This window comes from Saccoglossus kowalevskii, chromosome 20 (assembly GCF_978046115.1).
Source record: "Saccoglossus kowalevskii chromosome 20, keSacKowa6.1, whole genome shotgun sequence".
Taxonomy (NCBI): Eukaryota; Metazoa; Hemichordata; class Enteropneusta; family Harrimaniidae; genus Saccoglossus; species Saccoglossus kowalevskii.
In genome coordinates, this window is record NC_140660.1 from 4,733,195 (window position 1) to 4,754,327 (window position 21,133).

Consider the following 21,133-nt stretch of genomic DNA (forward strand, 5'->3'; position numbering starts at 1 on the left):
CAGGTGCTACAACAGTTCAGTTTGTGATTTCAGAGGTCACAGCCACATAGAATCTTGAATTTGTCTTGAATACTGGATAATACTTTATTTTAGCTGGAATTATTTTTCGCTGAAAAGACTTTTTGGGTGTTTTGTATGGAATTTATTTTCACTGATTTTTGATGAGCTGAATGGAAAATATAGGAAAAGATGTATATTCACTGGAATTTACTTTCGCTGAAAATTGCAAAAAAATTCCAAGCGAAAATAAAGTATTTTACAGTACTTCTCCCTTCAGCAGTCACCGAGGTAACCCAACTTGACTTTGGGGATTCCATTTTGACCAATGTCCTAACAAAATCAGTCCTATAGAGAATGCACTATAAGAACCCCAACCCGGTTGAATACTTGTGTCTTACCTCCTGTGCTTCATTTTGTCTCTTAGCCTCCTTAATTTTCTTTTTCAGTTCATTCAATTCCTTCTCAGCATCTGCAAATCGCTTCACCGAATCCTGGTATTTTCCATCCAATTCCAAGACTTTCATTTCTGTTTTTTCCATATTTGTCTTCTCACTCTGAAAATAAAATTATTCCATGTAAAACCGTGCACATTCTTCTTTCATAGTACTTTTTGGAGTCAGAAGTTGCCCATCAGAAACATTGAGGATGAAGAGGAGGGAGGAGGTAGATTTACTATGCAAAATGTGTTTCTTTCACTTTGTTTTGAACTGGATTTTTTTTTATGATGTTACTGTAATTTGTTTTTGGTACTTTTATCCAACGAGTTGTATTTTCTTTTTATAAATATTGGTTTTTTTTGTAATAATGGGAAAATATAGTAGTGACGTAGCATTACCATGAGGACACACGTTAACATGTGCGAATGAGACGAGTTTTGGATGTATATAGCGGACACACTAGCATCATCATCCGAATCGTGCGGTTAGGTTTGGTAAATGAAAACATGCTCTCCATGTGGCAATGGCCGAATAAATGAACCTTGGCTGGTGAAGATGCACTAGCATTAAACTGCACCACAATTGTACATTGCTTGATAATATAACCAAGTTAAAGTTATCACAACGCAAACCTGAAATTCACAAACCGAGAGGGTCATCACCTGCGCACACGCAAGAATTGAGTCGCAAGCAATGATAACAACACACGCTAAAAACGCAAAGGCTCATGGGTAGACGCTTGTTTGTAAACAATGACACGCTATGCCCATCTGACGCATGAGGAGGTGACGACTCCCTGGCTTTAATGATAAATCAAAGAAAGCTTAGAAAGAACTCCCGTGTGCTGAGAGTATTGAAGACACATTAAAAATTAATTCAAAATTACTTGTACATGAGATATTGATAGAAAAGCTGAAAACTAATTATGTACATCAGGTAACTAATATGAACAGAACAGAACAAAAAAATTATGAATTATTATGCTAATTAGAGAATTAATATGAACAAATTTTAACCCAAAATTAATCAGGCCTGTCTATTGTCCTAGAGCATTTATGTACCAAATTTTATTCAAATGTGATGATCAGTAATTGAGATATCAGTGTTAATTAATTATGTTAATTAGGAGATTAATAAGCATAAATATTTACCAAAAACTAATTGGGTTTCTGCATAGTTCTCTTTAAAAGTTTCATTAAAATCCAATTTGTGGTTTTTTATATATCAGTGGAACATTATGCAAATTAGGTAATTAATATCCAATTAAAACTAATTAGGTCTCTGCATAATCCGAGAAGATCTCTGTAGCAAGTCTCATTGAAATATGATTACTACTTGATATATCAAAAGCTGAAAATTAATTAATTATGCAAATTAGATAATTAATATGTACTCGTATTACCCTAAAAACTATCAGGTTTGTGCAGTGTCCTATGACATCTATGTACCAAGTGTCATTGAAATGTGATGATTACTACTTGAAATATCAAAAGCTGAAAATTAATTAATTATGCAAATTAGCTAATTAATATATACTGATATTAGCCTAAAACTATCAGGTCTGTGCAGTGTCCTATGATGTCTATGTACCAAATTTCATTGAAATGTGATGATTACTACTTGAAATATCAGAAGCTGAAAATTAATTAATTATGCAAATTAGGTAATTAATATGTACTCGTATTACCTTAAAAACTATCAGGTCTGTGCAGTGTCCTATGACATCTATGTACTAAGTGTCATTGAAATGTGATGATTACTACTTGAAATATCAAAAGCTGAAAATTAATTAATTATGCAAATTAGGTAATTAATATGTACTCATATTACCCTAAAAACTATCAGGTCTGTGCAGTGTCCTATGACATCTATGTACCAAGTTTCATTGAAATGTGATGATTACTACTTGAAATATCAAAAGCTGAAAATTAATTAATTATGCTAATTAGGTAATTAATATCTACTGATATTACCCAAAAAACTATCAGGTCTGTGCAATGACCTATGACATCTATGTACCAAATTTTATTGAAATGTGATGATTACTACTTGAAATATCAAAAGCTGAAATATAATTAATTATGCTAATTAGGTAATTAATATGTACTCGTATTACCCTAAAAACTATCAGGTCTGTGCAGTGTCCTATGACATCTATGTACCAAGTGTCATTGAAATGTGATGATTAGTACTTGAAATATCAAAAGCTGAAAATTAATTAATTATGCAAATTAGGTAATTAATATGTACTCATATTACCCTAAAAACTATCAGGTCTGTGCAGTGTCCTATGATATCTATGTACCAAGTTTCATTGAAATGTGGCAATTAATACTTGAAATATCAAAAGCTGAAAATTAATTAATTATGCTAATTAGGTAATTAATATCTACTGATATTACCCTAAAAACTTTCAGGTTTGTGCAGTGTCCTATGACATCTATGTACCAAGTTTTCTTGAAATGTGATGATTAGTACTTGAGATATCAGTGGAAAAGCCGAAAATTGATTAATCATTATGCAAATTAGGTAATTAATATTGCACAGATTTTTACCCAAAACTAATCAAATCTGCGCATTAGTTTGGAGCATCTGTGTGCCAAGTTTCATCAAAATCCAATGAGTGGTTCTTTAGATATCAGTGGAACAGTCATGAAACAGCCAAAAATCAGCTAATTATCATGCAAATTAGGTAATTAATATGCATGGGATTTTTACCAAAACCTAATCAAATCTGCGCATTGGTCCAGAGCATCTATGCACCAAGTTTCATCAAAAACTGATGTATGGTTCTTGAGATATCAGTGGAACAGACGGACACACATACACACACACACAGACACACTAACTGCAAAGACTCCCATTATGTGCTTCGCACATGGGAGTCAAAAATTGTCAAATCGAAATGGAAATGCTGCAGACTAATAAGAACAAACAAACAAATAAATTGTAAAAGGCTAAATGAAACGCGATTGAAACGTTTCAGCCAGGAATATGTTCTCGACTTCCATGATCTTATTTACTACAAAAACATTCTCCTTCAAAACATTGTTCATTATTCGTACCGTCAGCTTCTACAACGTTTACATTTACAGTAATGAACCATGGAACTATAAACTACTTAGTACTAGTATATGGTTTATAGTTCCATGAATGAACGAACAAATAAAACTTCCAAACGATCATCAAAGTTACGACGTGACTTAACTTACTTCGCGATGTTATACACCGGTTATACCAATAATTCCTCATACTCAGTCATGCCATGAAAAAATGTTACTTATTTTTTTATACGAAATAGACGTAAAATTTGAGCGATTATTTTTGATCACTCGATCGCTTGGGTGAAAAACAAAGACCGCCATGATAATTGTGACGTATCAGAATAACCAATCAGAATACCGCATGGTAATGCCGGCAGAACCCGAAGTTTTCCGAATGATAGTGATCATAATAATTACAGTGCGGAAGTAAAGCGATGTTGTAGCACGATGTGTTGGTATGGATTTCAGATGAAAACTGCATGATGGTTTTCGAAATAGGTGATAAGCAATTTTTAAAAGGTAAAAGAAGTCTTGCCATAAACAGTAAAATTGCAACTAACATTTTTGCAAACTTCACATTGTTTCAAACCGTTATTTCGTTTTTGAAACGGTTGATTGAAATGAACACACGTTATTTACGCAATATCGGACAATGCTGTGTACGCTGCTGGGGAATCCGTTGTGACGTCACAGGAAGCGCTGTCCCAGCTCAGGTGCAGCGTCAACGGGAAAAATCCCACACTGCAAACCAAACATTCGAACGAGGGAAACGAAAGCGAGGGCGCCACCAGTGTTTGGAGTGTGGGGGAATCCCAATCTCCCAGGCAAAGTTCTATTTCTACGAATATATACTTTTGGTGTTCTAGCCGAAAGGATCTTTGGGGAGAAGAATGGTGGAATTCCTCACCGCATTACGTAATGACAACAACGTGACGTCACATTGATCACGTGACACCGACCGCGTCCGGTGTGAGATGGCGACATGACCCTTCAAGAATACTCGGATGAATGGGCTTTATTTCGAATAATTACGTCTCAGTGGTTACTGTGGTGAGTATTTAATAAATAGACAATCTATCGACCTTAGTTGAGAGTCGTGTTTCACAGAACATTGCATGATTTTTAATCGTTTATTGCGCATTGGTCTCATTGCTGCGTCAACATGGACGGTCCTCTAAGACTGTCACCATAGCATTATGCTCCAGTCAATGTCAATCCCCACCCTCCCCACCTCGGGGTTTAGTGGGGGATTTGGAAATTATTGTTGTAAAATTTGCGAAATGCCCCACCTTCTGGGGCAAGATGGATAGGCAAATCCCCACTCAAAACAAACCCCCACATTTCTCCCACCGATCGCCGCTGTCTGCCATGCTTGCTATCAGCAGAGTACTAGCGATGCTAGCGTCGATGACGTAACACGAAACACGGCTATTTCCCCCCCCCCTCCACGGGCACGGTTTGGCGGTAAACCCTGTCTAATGCCCCACATTTGTCCCACATCGCCCAAAGTGGGAGGGGTTGGGGTTTACATTGACTGGAGCATTACTGTGTTGACAAATATCATGTACGTTTATTATACCATGAGATGAACACAAACACTGCTATGGACCTACAGCTATGTTAAATGTACTATATTACAAATATTGAGCTTACAGATACTCCAAGATAGTTAAATGTTTTTGTTAAGCTGACCTCTTTGTTTTCAAAAAATAATAAATGATCATTCAAAAGTCTGTTACTTTTATTGAAGCTAGGGGGGAGTCGTCACCTGCATTTTTTTTTCTATATTTACAGTTAGTTTGCTTTGTTTTGTGTATTTGTCCAGATTATCTAAGGAGAACTGTAATTTATTTTTAATTTCAGATAGCATGACAATGCCATCTGCATATAACAGACAACTAACTGGTCTTCAAAAAAATCTGGTAAGTCGTTAATAAAAATATTAAATAATGTTGAGACTGAAATTCTTTGGTCAAACACCCGTTAGTTTTAATTGTATAGGTAACATTGCTGTACATATTTTAATAATTTCTTAAATACATCACATGTAGGCCATCATGGCAAACATTATCAAAGGCCTTTCTTAGGTCAACAAAACATGCATAAACTCTTTTCGTGTTTTTGTTTTGATTTACTTCCTAGTTTGTTTCAGTTTTTTCTAAGTAATCTGTTAGGCCAGTCTTTTTTTATTCCTTGTTTCGCAAGTTTTTATAAGGCAATTTTTTTTGAGGAGGGCAGAAAAAAAAAAATAATTCTTTTTTTTCATTAGATTTGTGTGATTCTCATAGAATTGTAAGTGAGATCATTGATCGGAGAAAAGAAATGAAATAAAATTTTATTCCATGTATAACCTTGTTTCTCATCTGCGTGAGACTTCGGTACTTTGATCATGATACTCCCACGAAAATGCAACTTGGATTTGTTATGCGACGGTGGTAAAAAAATGAAGATAAAAATAATATTTTTTTAGCATTTTTTTGCGCTTACAAGTCGGCGGGCGCGAGAAATTACGCTGAAATAAAATTATATTTTTATTTCATTTTCGGCTCCTGTTCATTTGGCGGGTTCGCGAAACAATGGATAATAAAAGTCTGGCCTTAATCTTTTATTTAGTACACTTGTAAACAACTTGATATGGTAATTTCCTTATAGTTGGAGGGATTGGATTTTAATCTTGATTTATGGATTAGTACTATTAAACTTGAACTCCAGGATTTAGGATAAGTATTTGATAAGTAAACCATATTAATTAAAAAATTTATGTATGGCATCTTTTAAATAGAATTTATCACTTTTGAACTTTTCATTTCACATGAAATGAATTACCAAACAAACAAACTCTAATTGTACACATGTCTACAATAACAAAGTATATTGATATAGTGTTATTTTCTTCTCCATTTTGACATATTTTTCTGTAAATCCTCAAAGACAGAGCCAAATTACTTGAACTAAAAATTTACATTTCCTGTTGAAATGGTTACAACATACAGACTCTTACATTTGGTTTAGATGTATTCATAGCAAGAATTGCTCCATTTAGTCATTCACACTGCAAGACTTTTTTGTTGTTGCCAGAAGTTATCGTAACTTCGATGACAAAATATAAGTCATTGACCTCAAAAAATTTCACTGTCTTACAATAATTTGGCTTTTCTCAAAATTAAACTGGTATTATATGCAGTGAAAAGGGGTACTGTAGAAAACTTTATTTTCAATCAGAATTAATTTTTGCTGAAAATAAAACCAGCAAATACACTGTTCCTATATTTTACATTCAACGCATCAAAAATCAGTGAAAATAAACTTAATACAAAATATCCAAAAAATCTTTTAGGATATCATGCACTGTTGAATGCAATACAATAGAAACTGGAGTTATAGAGATATTATGAGTATATATAATGAACCACCTCCTGGTATGTGTGTGTGGTACCAGATAAAGACGACATCACTAAGGTATGTACTAATAAACCACCTCCTGGTATGTGTGTGGTACCAGATAAAGACGACATCACTAAGGTATGTACTAATGAACCACCTCCTGCTGTGTGTGTGGTACCAGATAAAAACGACATCACTAAGGTATGTACTAATGAACCACCTCCTGGTATGTGTGTGGTACCAGATACAGACAACATCACTAATGTATGTACTAATGAACCACCTCCTGGTATGTGTGTGGTACTGGATAAAGACGACATCACTACGGTATGTACTAATGAACCACTTCCTGGTATGTGTGTGGTACCAGATAAAGACGACATCACTAAGGTATGTACTAATGAGTCACCTCCTGGTATGTGTGTGGTACTGGATAAAGATGACATCACTAAGGTATGTACAGCTAAACCACCTCCTGGTATGTGTGTGGTACCGGATAAAGATGACATCACTAAGGTATGTACAACTAAACCACCTCCTGGTATGTGTGTGGTACCGGATAAAGATGACATCACTAAGGTATGTACAACTAAACCACCTCCTGGTATGTGTGTGGTACCGGATAAAGATGACATCACTAAGGTATGTACTAATGAACCACCTCCTGGTATGTGTGTGGTACCAGATATAGACAACATCACTAAGGTATGTACTAATGAACCACCTCCTGGTATGTGTGTGGTACTGGATAAAGATGACATCACTAAGGTATGTACAACTAAACCACCTCCTGGTATGTGTGTGGTACCGGATAAAGATGACATCACTAAGGTATGTACAACTAAACCACCTCCTGGTATGTGTGTGGTACCGGATAAAGATGACATCACTAAGGTATGTACTAATGAACCACCTCCTGGTATGTGTGTGGTACCAGATGAAGATGACATAACTAAGGTATGCACTACTAAACTACCTCCTGGTATGTGTGTGGTACCGGATAAAGATGACATAACTAAGATATGTACTACTAAACCACCTCCTGGTATGTGTGTGGTACCGGATAAAGACAACAGCGCTGAAGTATGCACTACTAAACCACCTCCTGGTATGTGTGTGGTACCGGATAAAGATGACATAACTAAGGTATGTACTAATAAACCACCTCCTTGTATGCATGTGGTACCGGATGAAGATTACATCACTAAGGTATGTACTAATAAACCACCTCCTGGTATGTGTGTGGTACTAGATAAAGATGACATCACTAAGGTGCGCACTACTAAACCACCTCCTGGTATATGTGTGTGGTACCAGATAAAGATGACATAACTAAGGTATGTACTAATGAACCACCTCCTGGTATGTGTGTGGTACTGGATAAAGATGACATCACTAAGGTATGTACAACTAAACCACCTCCTGGTATGTGTGTGGTACCGGATAAAGATGACATCACTAAGGTATGTACAACTAAACCACCTCCTGGTATGTGTGTGGTACCGGATAAAGATGACATCACTAAGGTATGTACTAATGAACCACCTCCTGGTATGTGTGTGGTACCAGATGAAGATGACATAACTAAGGTATGCACTACTAAACTACCTCCTGGTATGTGTGTGGTACCGGATAAAGATGACATAACTAAGATATGTACTACTAAATCACCTCCTGGTATGTGTGTGGTACAAGATAAAGACAACAGCGCTGAAGTATGCACTACTAAACCACCTCCTGGTATGTGTGTGGTACCGGATAAAGACAACATCGCTGAAGTGTGCACTACTAAACCACCTCCTGGTATGTGTGTGGTACCGGATAAAGATGACATAACTAAGGTATGTACTAATAAACCACCTCCTGGTATGTGTGTGGTACTAGATAAAGATGACATCACTAAGGTGCGCACTACTAAACCACCTCCTGGTATGTGTGTGGTACCGGATAAAGATGATATAACTAAGGTATGCACTACTAAACCGCCTCCTGGTATGTGTCGGGTACTGGATAAAGATGACATCACAAAGGTATGTACTAATAAACCACCTCCTGGTATGTGTGTGGTACCGGATAAAGACAACATCACTAAAGTATGCCCTACTAAACTACCTTCTGGTATGTGTGTGGTACCGGATAAAGACAACATCACTAAGGTATGCACTACTGATGAACCACTTCCTGGTATGTGTGTGGTACTGGATAAAGACGATATCACTAAGGCATGCACTACTAAACCGCCTCCTGGTATGTTTGTGGTACCAGATAAAGATGACATAACTAAGGTATGTACTAATGAATCACCTCCTGGTATGTTTGTGGTACCAGATAAAGACAACATCACTAAGGTATGCACTACTAAACCACCTCCTGGTACGTGTGTGGTACCGGATAAAGATGACATAACTAAAGTATGTACTAATAAACCGCCTCCTGGTATGTTTGTGGTACCGGATAAAGATGACATCACTAAGGTATGTAGTAATGAACCACCTCCTGGTATGTGTGTGGTACTAGATAAAGACTGCATCACTAAGGTATGTACTAATGAACCACCTTCTGGTATATGTGTGGTACTGGAAAAAGATCAACTGCACTCTTTAGCTTTCTGTTAATCTGGAGTCTTAGTTGCCCTGGGACAAAGAATTGAAAGTCTGTGCCCCTTAGGCTAATGTTAATTTTGAGTCTTAGTACACTTGAGATCAGAATTGATATGTCTATGCCCCTTAGGCTGCTGATATTTTAATGTTTTGTCTTTTTGTCTTGTAGGTTCATGCGTTGATAACCGGACCATTTGATGATACTCCATATGAAGGCGGCTTCTTCCATTTTTTAATCCGATTCTCACCAAACTATCCAATCAGACCAACTCGAGTTATATTAATAACGACAGGAGATGGTTAAGTTTGATTTAATGCAAATCTATATCGTAATGGTAAAGTGTGTGTATATTGGGGTGAGTAATGCTAGTTTATATCTTTATAGTTAACTTTTCACCACCATGTCCCTCATTTCATCACAAATTCACAAAATAGTTCTGTTTATAGTCTGTACTTTACCTCAGAAGATTGGGACAAAAATAGCCAAATTTTTTGATTAAAAACTGAAAATTGACTGAAATTGTGTCTGTTGACTCCAAAATTAAAAATTTTGGTTCATTTCTAGAAATATTTAAGAATATTAAATAAATAGTGCAGAACAATTTTGGTGAGAAAGTCTGGTGGTGAAAAGGTTAAACACAATTTTATAAAGAGTGTAAAAAGTATATCATTACATTTAATTTGCTTACTGGTAACTTAGCTTATTTTTTGAAAATTTAAATTGTGCCCTGGAATGTAAACTAATAGTCTGTGCCCCTTAGGTCACTCTTAATTTGGAGTCTTAGTTGCCCTGGGACAAGAATTGATAGTCTGTGCCCCTTAGGCTAATGTTAATTTTAAGCTTTAGGACACCTGGGACAAGAATAGATCAACTGCGCCCTTTAGCTTGCTGTTAATTTTGAGTCCTAGTACACTTGAAATCAGAATTGATATGTCTGTGCCCCTTAGGCTGATGTTAATTTTAAGTTTTAGGACACCTGGGACAAGAATAGATCAACTGCGCCCCTTAGCTTGCTGTTAATTTTGAGTCCCAGTACACTTGAGACCAGAATTGATATGTCTATGCCCCTTAGGCTAATGTTAATTTTAAGTTTTAGAACACCTGGGACATAAATTGATAGTATGTGCCCCTTAGGCTAATGTTAATTTTAAGTTTTAGGACACCTGGCACAAGAATAGATCAACTGCGCCCTTTAGCTTGCTGTTAATTTTGAGTCCCAGTACACTTGAGACCAGAATTGATATGTCTATGTCCCTTAGGCTACTGATATTTCATTGTTTTGTATTTTTGTCTTTTAGGTTCATGCGTTGATAACCAGACCATTTGATACTTCATATGAAGGCGGCTTCTTCCATTTTTTAATCCGATTTTCACCAGACTATCCAATCAAACCATCTCGAGTTAATTTATTAACGACGGGAGATGGTAAAGTTCGATTTAATTGAAATCTATATCGTAATGGTAAAATGTGTCTCAGTATATTGGGGTGAGTAATGCTCGTTTGTACCTTTTCAGTAACCTTTTAACCACCAGGTCCCTCTTTTCATCACATATTCACAAAATACCGTTAAAGTCCTATTATAAACCGCGGTTTATATTACAATGTATCAATTTAAAAATTGGGATCAAAAGCTCAAGTTCAGGGTGCGGTTTCTATTACGTACATATTGCAATTATTAAATGGGCGTGGTCATTTTTTATCCACAACACATGAACAAAACAAACAATACACTGTACAATCTCTTGAATAGGCGTCGGGGAAGAGTGAAAGGCCTTATTTTGGTTCTAAAATAGGCGTCAATGAAAAAAAAATTCCACATGATATAAAAAATACTCAGTATTTTTAATGTAATATGCATTTATTTTTTTAATTTTCTTGGTAACGAAAAGTATATTCTAACAGAAGTTTCAAATAAAAACACGAATGCACTGCTTAGTAGCAAATGATCACATAACGGTAGCTCGATCCGGCCATGCTGCTGGTCTCAAGTGAATAACTTACTTGTTTTCGAAGTGTTGATATTGGTGATTATTTTTTAGTAGTGATTACAATAACGCACGAAAAATAAATTCGTTGAATTTTTATAAAATGCAAGTAAAATTCAACTTAGTTTCCCCGTAAGCGAATGATTTCAGTCACATGTAAACAGCCGATACGATATCCAGCATGTTTTGAATGCTCACGTGACGTATTATTGACCGGATAAGTCAAGTCGCTAATTAACCAATCAAAATGCTGGATGGTGCCCACGTGTCTAAATTACATAGCTCATTTAAATATGTTAATGACAGTTCAGCGACCTCATGGTGAACGCAACACAGAAGAGATTTACCGATAATGTAGCGCGATCTTTTGCCTTTGATTTCCATGGGAAAACGGCATGATTTTTTTTTTAAATCAAGAAATTATTTGTTTTCGAAAGATAAATTATTCTTCAATGCTCAGTTTAACACTTTTACGGTGATAAAAGCTCATTGTCTAAAACTTACGAAACACAGACGTATTCAGAAAGAGTATTGACAGAGGTCGCCAGAACAAAAGCAGTTTCATTGCCTGTCTGACCGCCTGTGGTCTGACATCTTATCACCACTGAACAATAAATAGGTGTGAATATTTTTAGGCATGTTGTCGAAACAAATGAATAGGATTAGGAACAATGCCGTTTTGGAACAACTGGTTGAAACAATGAAGTCAGTCGCGGTCTTGTTGAATTGGGGGTGCGGTTAGTAATAGGTACTTTTCAAGTTTTCAATTTTTGTTAAGAACTCTTTAACCCCGAAGCCGGAATTGGGGGTGCGGTTACTATTACGTATGCGGTTTATATTAGGACTTTAACGGTAGTCCTCTTTATAGTCTTTATTTTCTTCAAATATTGGAACAAAAATAGTCAAATTTTTTGAGTAAAAACTGAAATTTTGTCTATTTTCTCCAAAATTAGGGTTCATTTCCCGAAATATTGGATAATGTAAAAAAAGGTACAGAAAAATTTGGGTGAAAAAGTCTGGTGGTGAAGAGGTTAATGGTCTCATTGCTTGTTTTTATACTTCACGTTATTAGTACTTTATTCCACATTGTTTTTGCTGGGAAAGGATTGACCAGCTTTGTTATTAGTCCAAGAAAAGTGTTCCGCTTGGAATGTGTCTCAACCCCTCATTTAATATGCAAGAATGTAGAAATGTACCAAGAAAATTGTTTTTCTGGAGTAAATTGTAGTGTATTTTACTTATGAATGGTCGAAAAGTGCATGGAGATTTTATGAAAATGTGTGGATGTTAACAGAATGATGTCGTTTGGTCACAGTTGCGCAATAAATAATGGGCTATTTTGGGCGTAGTTATAAAATGTGTCACCGAAGTACTCACATGTGTGCATGATTCCAAGATTTTGTGCTGTGAAGAGACGCCATTGAAAAATAAGTATTGTGTTATTTGTAGTGAGAATGTATTCAAATAGATTTATGTTTATGAATCATGTTTCTTTTCAAAGTGTATTTATATAATAAAAATTGTTTATGAAAATGTTTTTTATACTTTTTTGATGGATTGAATTTATAAATGATGAGTTATTTTGTTAAACCATCATTCGAATTATGTGTTACGAATTTCTGATAGTTTAGGCTTTGTGTTTATGGGCTGTTCTTTCAGTTATCGATAAAAGCAAACGTATTTCAAAAGTTGTGAAATCATGGTACTGTTTTGGCATTATACGACTTGCCTAACCCTAACCCTAACCCTAACCCTAACCCTAACCCTAACCCTAATCCTAACCCTAACCCTAACCCTTTTTGATAGATTTTGTGTGACTGGCCGTGGTGTTGGTAAACTTATTGAACTGTAGTATTTATTTTATTCCAACAATTCAGCTCTACTGAGATGATAAGTTTGTACAGTAAGTTGTAAGGACATGTCACTTATATTTAATACTTTGTATTCCTGTAGTACATGATCTGGTCCAGCCTGGAGTCCGGCACAAAGTTTATCCAGTGTGTTAATATCTATACAATCATTATTAAATTAGAAACCATATCACAAGGAACCAGGGTTTGAACAGGTAAGTAACAATGTACCAGTCATATCACAATGAACCAGGGTTTGAACAGGTAAGTAACAATGTACCAGTCATATCACAATGAACCAGGGTTTGAACAGGTAAGTAACAATGTACCAGTCATATCACAATGAACCAGGGTTTGAACAGGTAAGTAACAATGTACCAGTCATATCACAATAAACCAGGGTTTGAACAGGTAAGTAACAATGTACCAGTCATATCACAATGAACCAGGGTTTGAACAGGTAAGTAACAATGTACCAGTCATATCACAATGAACCAGGGTTTGAACAGGTAAGTAACAATGTACCAGTCATATCACAATAAACCAGGGTTTGAACAGGTAAGTAACAATTTACCAGTCATATCACAATAAACCAGGGTTTGAACAGGTAAGTAACAATGTACCAGTCATATCACACTGAACCAAGGTTTGAACAGGTAAGTAACAATGTACCAGTCATATCACAATGAACCAGGGTTTGAACAGGTAAGTAACAATGTACCAGTCATATCACAATGAACCAGGGTTTGAACAGGTAAGTAACAATGTACCAGTCATATCACAATAAACCAGGGTTTGAACAGGTAAGTAACAATGTACCAGTCATATCACAATGAACCAGGGTTTGAACAGGTAAGTAACAATGTACCAGTCATAACACAATGAACCAGAGTTTGAACAGGTAAGTAACAATGTACCAGTCATATCACAATGAACCAGGGTTTGAACAGGTAAGTAACGATGTAGCATTTCAAGCAAACCTGTTATGTCTATTGATATACATATCTACTTAATGTACATCTTATTTTTTTCAGGTCAGATTGAAAATGGCTGACTAGTGGCCATTGTGTTCTAAAAAATTTTGTTTCGAAGCTATAACTTTAGCTGTCAATTATATTCAAACTTCACACATACATCATGTGTCACATAATAACATGCATTGATTTCCAGTTTTGATTCAAAATGGCCGACTCGTTTTCTATTTTGTTTACAAGTAAACACATCTAATCGCGGTTGCCAAGGGATGCTGCACACGGTTGCCAAGGGATGTTTTGTTCCCGGTTGCCAAGGCACAGTCAATGTTCTTATTACAATTTGCATTTTATTGACAGGAAAGACAAAGTGGTGATGCACAACGATATAATGACTGTATACGACATGAGACAATCAGAGTAGTTGTTTGTGATATGTTAGAAAGCACCAGTGATCTTATTCCAGAAGAACTCGGGTAAACAACTCTACAACAATCCATCAATTTAATTGTTTCACTTTCACCAAATTTTATAGGTTTTCAGATAAAGTTTGTTTGCATGACACTGAACCGATGATGTAATCCTGGCTTATACCACAGCTGTACTGTATGTCACCTTTTTTGTACCAGGTGTCAGTTCTGGTCATTTAATGCAACTGTTGTCACTGTTTGGTTTCGACAAATTCGCATTTGTTAGTGAATGAAATCATGAGTCTGATGTGACAACCACTATGCTATCAGTGATTGGTCTACTGTATGTCACTTTGTTGTTATCATGAGTCTGATGTGACAACCACTATGCTATCAGTGATTGGTCTACTATATGTCACTTTGTTGTTATCATGAGTCTGATGTGACAACCACTATGCTATCAGTGATTGGTCTACTGTATGTCACTTTGTTGTTATCATGAGTCTGATGTGACAACCACTATGCTATCAGTGATTGGTCTTCTGTATGTCACTTTGTTGTTATCATGAGTCTGATGTGACAACCACTATGCTATCAGTAATTGGTCTACTATATGTCACTTTGTTGTTATCATGAGTCTGATGTGACAACCACTATGCTATCAGTGATTGGTCTACTATATGTCACTTTGTTGTTATCATGAGTCTGATGTGACAACCACTATGCTATCAGTGATTGGTCTACTGTATGTCACTTTGTTGTTATCATGAGTCTGATGTGACAACCACTATGCTATCAGTGATTGGTCTACTGTATGTCACTTTGTTGTTATCATGAGTCTGATGTGACAACCACTATGCTATCAGTGATTGGTCTACTGTATGTCACTTTGTTGTTATTTGTTTCAGAGATGTAATGGAAAAATCATTTCCTGAATTTTATGATTATTATATAGCCACAGTGAATGATAGTGCACATCTCTCATCTCAAGCCATGCAGGTAGGTGATCAGTATGGTACAGAATATACACAACTTTGTACGCTATTTCTTAACATTATTAGTCCCTGTTCAGACAAAGTCTGAAAATGAGGACTTATAATTCGGTGTGTTCGTCCGTACGTCTGTCCAGAGTCATATCTCAGAATCCTTTGGACAAATTCCATTCATTCTTTGCATGTGCCTAGTACTTTATGTGTGACATATGCACATGCAGTGGTTTAGCGATTTGATTCAAAATGGCGACTGGTAGCCATCTTTTTTTTTTTGAAAATGTTGTATTTTGTACATGCTTTGTCAGTTTTCATTCAAACTTGGTACATAGATTATACATGTTAGGATACATGTCCATGACAATTTCTTTCGCAATTGGATCAAAGATGGCCGACTGGTAGGCATCTTGTTTTGTTTTTTATATAAGGTATCTTGGACATGCTTTGTCAGTTTTCATTCAAATATGGCACATACTTTATACATGTTAGGACAATTTGTTTCACAATTTGATCAAATATGGCCGACTGGTGGCCATCTTGTTTGTTTAAAATGTGATAAATTGGTAATGCTTTCACTTGTGATCTATGTTTTTCTTTGCTATGTCTTAAACCGGAGGGGTCGTCACGCAACACATGTTTGAATTTGATGTAAATAAACAATCTGTTGTATACGCCACTCGGGACGCAAGTTTCAAGGACATGCTCGCGACAACCCCTCTGCTTTAATATGGCGAGCACAAAGAGAACTTTTAAAAATTTTACAGACTGTGTCATTTTCAATGACTTGTATGTTTAGTCAGTGCTGTCTGTTTATATTTTTAGCTCCGCTGTCGACGTAGTCGAACGGAGCTTATAGTATTACTGATTGTCCGTCGTTGTCGCCGTTGTCAACTTTACATTTTCGACTTCTTCTTAAAAACCACAAACTGTATAGCTGTGAAACTTTCTAGGAAGGTACCTTGGGTGGTTCTCTCTCAGATTTGTTCATTTCGTGTGGATATGTTTAATTGTCTTATTTATAGCGAAAATTTTTGTCATTTTTGGTCAAAAATGCTATTTTCTACTTCTTCTTGAAAACCGCTTGCCCGAATGCTTTGATACGTGGTATGTAGGTACCTTGGGTGGACCCCTCTCAGATTTGTTCATTTTGTGATGATATCTTTAATTCTCTAATTTTCATGAATATTTTTGTCATTTTTGGTAAAAAGTGATATTTTTGACTTCTTGTTGAAAACCGAAAGTCCAATTGCTTTGATATTACATATCTAGGTATTACATGTGGACCTCTCTCAGATTTGTTCATTTCGTGATGATATCTTTAATTCTCTAATTTTGATTTATGTTTTTGTCATTTTTGGTAAAAAGTGATATTTTCGTCTTTTTGTTAAAAACCGCAAGTCTGATTGCTTTGATATTACATATATAGGTACTACATGTGGACCTCTCTCAGATTTGTTTATTTCGTGATGATATCTTCAATTCTCTAATTTTCATGAATATTTTTGTCATTTTTGGTAAAAAGTGATATTTTCGACTTCTTGTTAAAAACTGCATGTCCAATTGCTTTGATACTACATATCTAGGTACTACATGTGGACCTCTCTCAGATTTGTTTATTTCGTGATATCTTCAATTCTCTAATTTTCATGATTATTTTTGTAATTTTTGGTAAAAAGTGATATTTTCAACTTCTTGTTAAAACCGCAAGTCTGATTTCTTTGATATTACCTTTATAGGTACTACATGTGGACCTCTCTTAGATTTGTTCATTTCGTGATATTATCTTTAATTCTCTAATTTTCATGAATATTTTTGTCATTTTTGGTAAAAAGTGATATTTTCGACTTCTTGTTAAAAACCGCAGGTCTAATTGCTTTGATATTATATATCTAGGTACTACATGTGGTCCTCTCTCAGGTTTGTTCATTTCGTGATGATATCTTTAATTCTCTAATTTTCATGATTATTATTGTCATTTTTGGTAAAAAGTGATATTTTCGACTTCTTGTTAAAGACCACAAGTCTAATTGCTTTGATATTATATAAACTACATTAGGTACTACAGGTAGACCTCTCTCAGATTTGTTCATTTCGAGATGATTTTGTTCTTTAATTATCTAATTTTAATGAATATTTTTGATAAAATGTTATGTCTGATTGCTTTAATGCTATACATATTTTTCATTTTCTAATGATATCTTCAGTTCTTTAATTGTAATGTTCATTGCTAACAGCGGAGCTATCTCAGCCGACAGGCTGCTTGTTTAACATTATACGTATTACAGTCTAGCTTTCATTCAAATTTTGTTTAATTTTTCTATCATTTAACTGCAGTATTTGGTTGAGCAACCACTTAGGTCAAATTTGCAAACAAATCTACCAATTTTCCAATTACTTTTCACAACTTGACATGATATTTTCAATAGATTAGAGTCACCATTTCCGATTACAAATAGCAATATTTTAATAAAATTATGTGCAAATTTTCATCAAAAATTTGGTTTGCTTTCACAAAATGTCATTATTTATCCCCTAACTTTTTGTATGCAATGTTGTTTTTGCAAGTAGACATTACCTATTCAAGCTGGTCTTAATATTTAATTTCAAGTTCATATACAAAATTTACTTAAGCCTAAAATTTGGGTAAATCTAAGGCCTGCCTTATTTTTCAATGTAAAATTATCTAATGTGACTAGTGATCTATAGTGTCTATTCTTGGGGATGAACATCCGGATATTTTCATCGCCTGGCAAACATAATGGTGAAAATGAAGACTGAAATCTATGTGAAAACTGTACTTTGGGATTCTCCTGAATAGTGTAACCCCTCCTACATGTGTAACATATATTGTTTGTTCAACACTACTTCAAAGTTGAGTTTGTGCTGTTTTGTTGACTTTAGCTTTTTTCACTGGCTTTAATTAATCTAATCTAATCCATATTGATGACCAATTCATCTTCCATAATGTTAAAGTTATTTCCTTATTCATATTGATGACTAATTCTTCTTTCATGATGTTAAAGTTATTTCCTTATTCATGTTGATGACTAATTCTTCTTTCATGATGTTAAAGTTATTTCCTTATTCATTTCAGGATCCTTTTGATGAGAAGCGAGGACGATTCGAGTATGCTGCATTAAAGCTGAGATTAGATAAAATCAAGAGGCGACTAGATGAAAAATTAGGTGACAAATTATCCGACTTAGACAGTGATATGAGTACATCAGATACAGATACAAATAACGAACAATCAAACAGCTGATTTGCATATTCATGAGTTATATTTTCATTTGCCTTTGTCCAAAAAAGGGTTTTGCTTCTCGTCCTTCGAAAATTGAAAAAAAAACGATGGGGTGATGTAGGTCAGTTATTGTATTTTTTTGGTATTTAGATTATTTAATACTATGACAACAGGATTATATGTTCCAACATTTGATATTTAATAAATATTGCTCTCAAATACTTTTTATTAAAGATTGTCATAGATCAACAACACATCCACTGAAACAAAAACATTTTCCCCATTCTACCATAGGTGGTGCACTTTACTAGTATGCAAATTGACAACAGAAATGTGAGGCTAACCTTTTCATCACAAATTCACAAAATAGTCCTGTTTATAATCTGCACTTTCCTTCAGATTATTTTTTTGAGTAAACTTAAAAATTGACTCAAATTGTGTCTGTCGGCTCCAATAGAATGATTCATTTCAAAAAATATTGAAGAATTTAAGAAAAAGTGTAGAACAATTTTGGCAAGGAAGTCTGCTGGTGAAAAGTTTAAGTTTCAAACTGACTTCTTGATGACGAGAAGCAAAATCCTTTTCCAGTGTAACCTAATTTGCATACATTATAATAATGTTAATGAGTTCCTTTTATGGTATTTACTGAGAGGTCTTGTCTTACCTTATATGTGCATGAATTTGCATACTCATTATAATAATGTTAATGAGTTCCTTTTATGGTATTTACTGAGAGGTCTTGTCTTACCTTATATGTACATGAATTTGCATACTCATTATAATGTTAACGAGTTCCTTCTATGGTATTTACTGAGAGGTCTTGTCTTACCCTTATATGTACATGAATTTGCATACTCATTATAATAATGTTAACGAGTTCCTTCTATGGTATTTACTGAGAGGTATTGTCTTACCTTATATGTACATGAATTTGCATACTCATTATAATAATGTTAATGAGTTTCTTTTATGGTATTTACTGAGAGGTCTTGTCTTACCTTATATGTACATGAATTTGCATACTCATTATAATAATGTTAATGAGTTCCTTCTATGGTATTTACTGAGAGGTCTTGTCCTTCCTTTTATGTACATGAATTTGCATACTCATTATAATAATGTTAATGAGTTCCTTATATGGTATTTACTGAGAGGTCTTGTCCTTCCTTATATGTACATGAATTTGCATACTCATTATAATAATGTTAATGAGTTCCTTCTATGGTGTTTACTGAGAGGTCTTGTTTTACCTTATATGTACAGAATTTGCATACTCATTATAATAATGTTAATGAGTTCCTTTTATGGTATTTACTGAGAGGTCTTGTCTTACCCTTATATTTACATGAATTTGCATACTCATTATAATAATGTTAATGAGTTCCTTCTATGGTATTTACTGAGAGGTCTTGTCTTACCTTATATGTACATGAATTTGCATACTCATAATGTTAATGCATTTTTTTTGTGTTATTTAGAAATTATGCAGTGGATTCCCACCTCTCCTTATATGGAAACTTTATTTGCATAAAGGTTATACTTATGGTAATGAGCTACCATATATAGACTTAGCTTTAGAAAGGAATATCACATGATCGTAGAGCTGGCTGACATGAGTGACCTCATAGGTTAGTATTTTCCATAAATCGAAGGTAATTGGTTAATACAACCCATGATGTCATGATTATCAACCAGCTCTATGATTAAGTGATATCAGGTGATAACCTTTTGATCACATGACCAAATCCAAGTGAACTATGATTACGAATCATATGTTAATTATGTGTGACATCCGTGCAATTGCAGTTATGGTCGCACTGGTTTTCAAAATCGACAGAATTGTTACTTTTCTTTGCAATATTTTTTTCAAAATAAACTTTCATTATTATGAGTTATTTCACCACCCAAGAGATTGTTGTCATCTAGCGTAAAATTCTCTCGGTGATAAAGACTGCCACGCAATTTGGTTTTCTCTCTGTACAGTTCAATCACACACTTTCACCACCCAAGAGATTGTTGTCATCTAGTGTGAAATTCTCGGTGAAAAAGACTGTCACACAATTTGGTTTTCTCCCTGTACAGTTCAATCACACACTTTCACCACCCAGGAGATTGTTGTCATCTAGTGTGAAATTCTCAGTGATAAAGACTGACACACAATTTGGTTTTCTCCCTGTACAGTTCAAACACACAGAGACTGATCACGTCTGTCATCTCATC

The 21,133-nt window shown here is 35.0% G+C and overlaps 1 pseudogene across 1 annotated transcript; it reads left to right on the forward strand.

Moving 5' to 3' along the window:
• Positions 1-4,333: 4,333 nt before the first annotated feature.
• Positions 4,334-20,821, forward strand: LOC144348766 (ubiquitin-conjugating enzyme E2 Z-like; annotated as a pseudogene). The gene is made up of 7 exons (XR_014927778.1): positions 4,334-4,531; positions 5,345-5,403; positions 10,765-10,952; positions 13,406-13,517; positions 14,634-14,749; positions 15,592-15,682; positions 18,767-20,821. The product of XR_014927778.1 is annotated as a ubiquitin-conjugating enzyme E2 Z-like (transcript).
• Positions 20,822-21,133: the final 312 nt, after the last annotated feature.